The following is a 5712-nucleotide window of genomic DNA, read 5'->3' as shown; positions in this document are numbered from 1 at the left end:
CCTAGGCTACATATAAGTGAAAAATTATGACCTGTCTTGTTACAACGTTCCTGTACTAATGTTTATTGTATAATGTGTTTCTGAGAGCTTTTATATCTTGGCTAAAAGAATTGTACTAAGAGCCCAACCACATAGAAAGAGATTACTCAGAATCTTCACTTTAGAAACCCGTTAGATCCGTAACTAGAACTCTGACAACTGAAAGAACTGACCCAGTCGTTAATATCAGTTTTATTCAAAGTCATCGAGAGTTCTTGTGAAACAAACTACTCAAGTTCTATTCCCAACAAAATAAATGCCATCATAAAAACCTGAAACAAATAACGACATGAAAAATAAGTTCATTTAATACGCATCTGAACAGTGATATTATACAGAAATCTAAGACTAAAATGAAATGAATTACTGCCACTAGTTGAAGCCCCGTTCTAAAACAGAGCCTTTTATTGACGTCAATCTCAGCACCTCAGGTGAAACTAGAGACTTCATGGCCAAGGAAAATTAACAAGGCAGTAACTTCCAGAACACTTGAATTACAGAGCTTGTCGGGAAGGTCTAACTAACGTCTGTGGTTAGCCAAGGCTTGATGGGCAAAATACTAGCCCCTTAAGGAATGGTAAACTTAAGTACTGTAAAAACTTATTCATTTAATAAATAAATGAATAAAAAAATAAATAAATAAGGATCTCTGTCCATTATCAAGACCGCCCAAGAACTCAGCGGCTGGGTGGCACAATCAGCCAGGTATATTCATACCCTAATTAACAGGTTTTATTTACATTATCGCCTTATCTGAGCATCGCCTGAGAACAACAAAAGCCAAGGAGAAACAAAGCGTAATGCGAGACGGACTCCCCGTCGAGTCTCGGTGAGCGATCGCTAGATGGCAGGGCGATAAGTTTGATTTGTTGACGTCAGAGAGACCCGCGAGGCTGGATGCTGTGTCCTCACCTCTTTCTCTCTGTCCAGGGATGAAGATGTTTTCTTCAGATATAGGGACTCTTAATGAGGGAGGCATACTAGCGCTTATTTTAGGCTTAGAAGGAGGATGGAAGCTTTTTACATAGATTAAGAATTTTTAATGATTTCTGCTAAGATTTCTTTGAAGACTAAGAGAATTAAAGTGATTTTGTCCATTTATTATGAAGATTCTAAGGGAAAAAAAGAGGATTTTAAAGGTGTATAATGTATTCTACAGATATTACTTATTACTTAATGGAACTCGAGGAACTATTTTGAGGAACTGAAAGGATAAAATAACTTTCTTAACCCACTTTGCAGACTCCTGGAAGTATTTACAGTTTATCACAGATAAATATGTTTTATGATTAATGACCAGCAATTGATGATTTCACTTGAGATTTCGAAAGGTCAGACAGTAGTACAAGTCAGAAAAATCAAGGCATTGTGCATGTACCTGGCCTACTACAGCCTTTCTTAAATTCAGAGGCCTCCACACCATTATCACTGCCAAAAAGACCACTCCACAGCTTCACAGTAATGGAACTAAAGGACCTCTATTACTGGACAGTCAGATGTCGTGGGACCTCTGCAGACCGAGGACGCTAAAGGTCTCCTAAGCAAGTAGCATGCCCTAATTCCGGAGGTGCAGAAACTCAGGCAATAGCAGATTTTTTATAAAACAGTGCAATATTGGCATAAATCTCGATACCTCGGGTGAACTAAGAAGGAAACTTTTTTAAAGTATGTGTAACTATAACTTTATATAGTTTATATTGTACTGCAAATTCAGATAGTCTCTAATCTTTGAATACTAGCAATATTATGTTAAAAATGTCCAAAACTTTGTATTTTTTTTATCTTGTCAGCTACTGCTAATGAAAGTATATATCTGTCTTTTGTTAATTAATACTTATCATTATTCGATTTCACCAATATATGACTTCTATATACTATTCATTTCTTTCTTCACATATGAACGTTCTTATCATCCTTATAACCTTTCTTGACAAGTCGATGGCTTATTCCTTATGAATGTGAGTTCATGTTGAACAATAATAATAAAATGTTAATCTAAAGAAAGAGACCAATCTTGCACCTACATTTATAACTTCATTAATCAAGTGTCTGTCACACTTCTTCAAACAGAATCGTCACTTTTTGATAAATAAGGGAGTTTTACCAAGCTCATGTTGGTGATTAGCTCGGAACAAAAGAAGTCCGGATAGCACAAAAACAGCAATGAAAACATTAATAATTGAATGTATTTTCAATCAGACTCCTCTTATGCAATCACCCATGAGGCCTCGTTCATTATTCTCCTGAAGAGAACGAGGCTGCGTTCAGGAGGTGGCATTCAAGACGTTTAGTGACACGTACAAAAAGTCGTTTCTTAAGAAGCAAGAGTAACCCTTAGTCTCGGAAGAGAACTTTGTTGACGGAACTCTTCAGTTAAGTGATGACGAAAGAGGTTGGTTGACGGCCTCGAGAAACACAAAGGTAAAAAATTGCAGTCTTGGTGTTTCTGGCTTAAAGGACTGATACCACTGTTTGACCTTCGCGTTTCTAATTCCCACATATACTGTATCTACATTAAACCATTTTTTTTAGTCTACAGAAGAGATTTTCCAGTCCCACAAGTAGTGTGTATTCTGTACTGCTTTATTCAAAATAGTATTATATCAGGTTGCCAATGCAATTAGAGATTACATATGACTAGAAGAGCTATCAGAAATTAGCTCAAATACGAACAGGAACTACATAAAGCTTCTCTTAATCAAGAACTCTAGGTAACTGTTTAGTGATCCGAAAGAGGATGTTCACCTGAAGAGTCAGAAAGGTATACTATCCAAACAACCTTTTCCAGTTAAAATAACTGTTAGATTTGCCCTTGGCAACTAGCAAGAGACCTTAGCGGTCTGATGCAAAGGGGCATTGGGTCACAATGAGCCATGTGAAGAAATTAGAGTGAGTAAGTGGAGAAACAAAAGGTTTGAAAATCAGTCAAAATAGTTATAAAAAAATTGTATGTTGGACAAAATATATCAAGATTCCTATGCATTTTTTTTTAATTTAACTGAAGCAACTGTTCCAGTGGCCTCAGGTCAGTCCAGGAATGGGTAAAAAAAATATTAATTAAAAATCAACAAGATTTCCAGACTTGGTTAAAAATCCACATCTTCTGCCAATTAGCTTCTTAATGACCCTCAGACAGGTAGTGAGCTTGCAAGGTAATTGGTTAATTAGCAGTGATCAGGGAGAAACTTGAAGTAGATTAGATAAGTCCCTGACACTAGCTTCGTCTGGGCATCTGGGTTCGGGGCAGGATAGAATGCCCTCTGGCGTCTTGTGGTTCAAGTACCCCAGACACAACTGCTTTTGTTTCTACAACTAATTTTTGAGAGTCAACGACTCAGCTTAGTTTTTGAGACTCGGTGCCGAAGCCTCGCTTTAGAGAATCAGTTTGAGTCAGTGCTTCAGCCTCCCTTTTGAGAGTCAGAACAAAGCTTAACTTTTCAGAGTCAGCTGAGAGTCAGGGCCGAAGCTTAACTTTCGAGAGTCAGTACCTGTTTGTTGCTTTATTTATCTAATTTCCGCACTATCAGTTCAAGAAATTCTTATACAAGTAATTTCTTTTTAGTATACTTATCAAGGATACACACACATATACACACACACACACACACACACACACACATATATATATATATATATATATATATATATATATATATATATATATATATATATATATAAATATATGTATATATATATATATATACATATATATACTGTATATAAATACATACATATATATATATATATATATATATATATATATATATATATATATATATATATATATATATATATATATATATATATATATATATATATATATATATATATATATATATATATATATATATATATACTCGTTCCTAGTCCTCAAAGATAGAATATACAAAAGCACCTACCCCTGGACAGTTCTGTCTACCTTGAACACCGTCTACAAACACCCAGTGCCCAGCGTGCCGTCACGTCCAGTTTAACCCGTGTCTCTGTCACCAGTGACCTTTCTGAACTTGCTATGCGGGCTGTTTCTGATGCTGTTTAAACGCTGCTTTACGAGAGGCCGCTGTACTTTCTGCTGTTATCGGCCGTTGTGGCAACAGCCTCGAGTTTCTTATGATTTATTCGCTTCTGTCCTTATTTTTCTCCGTACGTTAATAACCTCCCAAGTTTTTCCTTTGCAATCTCCAGGGTACGTTAATTCCTATATCCTTTCATTTTCCCTTCGCATGTTTCAAGGTACGTTAAGAACCTATTTCTTTTGATTCTCGCTTTGCATGCTTCAAAGCACGTTACTAGTTTTGTTTCTTTAATTTTTCTTTTCCTCGCTTCAGTTTTTCTTTTTTAAGTTTTTCAATTTACATAAATTATCTCACTCGTGATTAACCTCTATATACTCCAAAGTATACGTGAATTACATCCTTTTTTCCCCGACGCATCCTTCAGGTCCTAGTATGCCACCCTGCAGAATTCCCGGCCGGTTTGTGTGTCCTCTGCGCCGACAGGTGTCATTGTATGCAAATTAATAGTCGCGGTTGCTTTTAATGGATTCATATCCAGTTAAGGGAATGATAAATAGTACACCCAGCACGTAACTAATGGTACGTACTTTTAGAATACCAATGACTTAACGACTTCATCTCCGTTGGAGTCTTATTTCTGCTGCTTGTTCTTTTTTTTTATTATTTTTCTCATCATCATTTTAACATTCAATAATTTCGACGTTTTCGCAGATGGAAGATTTAAAATTTGAAGCACAGTAGGATTATGATGGTGTGGAATGAAAGTTCCAAAAATCCACCTATACTATTGCACTGACATTCCTGTACTCCATTCCCCCAACTTCCCATCACACAAGAGTGAAAATAATGACACTCCAATTAGCAAAACCAGTTGGAATATTTGCTTTAAATTACCATAATTTCAGTCGACCTCTATGGCACATGGTTCAAAAGAATTCCATCTGTTTATTATTATTATTACTATTATTATTATTATTATTATTATTATTATTATTATTATTATTATTAGAGTTGGCATAATTTTCCACTACAAGAATCTCTGTTCTGAGGAACATGGATCTCACATTATTTCACATCAGAACAACACCAAGTTGAGAAATCTGTTTTATTCTTAAAGCTTTGGTGGACAAATACAGGAGCAACACATGCATTACATAATAAAATATCATTAAAAAGTAATTCAATACCACTGAGAAGAAAAGATGTGTCAACAGCAATAACTGAAGAATAAATAAATGATTAATCTATTTCAGTGAGGAAACTAAAGTACTTCAGAGATAAAAATGTACCTTGGGAAAGACACTTATTTGATAGAGTAAAATATATATATATATATATATATATATATATATATATATATATATATATATATATATATATATATATATATATATACAGTATTATATATATATATATATATATATATACATATATATATATATATATATATATATATATATATATATATATATATATATAATATATACATTTACAAACCACAAAAATCTTCAGGAAAAAGATATCTATGATCACTTCCAGTTGAGAAAACTATTTTAATGGTGATCTAGACGCATTCCAGATGTTGATGATGAGGATGATGATGATGTAGAAGTAGTAAATATGATGGTGATGGGAGAGTTGATAATAAAATCAATTA

This window comes from Macrobrachium rosenbergii, chromosome 54 (assembly GCF_040412425.1).
Source record: "Macrobrachium rosenbergii isolate ZJJX-2024 chromosome 54, ASM4041242v1, whole genome shotgun sequence".
Classification (NCBI taxonomy): Eukaryota; Metazoa; Arthropoda; class Malacostraca; order Decapoda; family Palaemonidae; genus Macrobrachium; species Macrobrachium rosenbergii.
Note: the sequence above shows the minus strand (reverse complement) of the source record.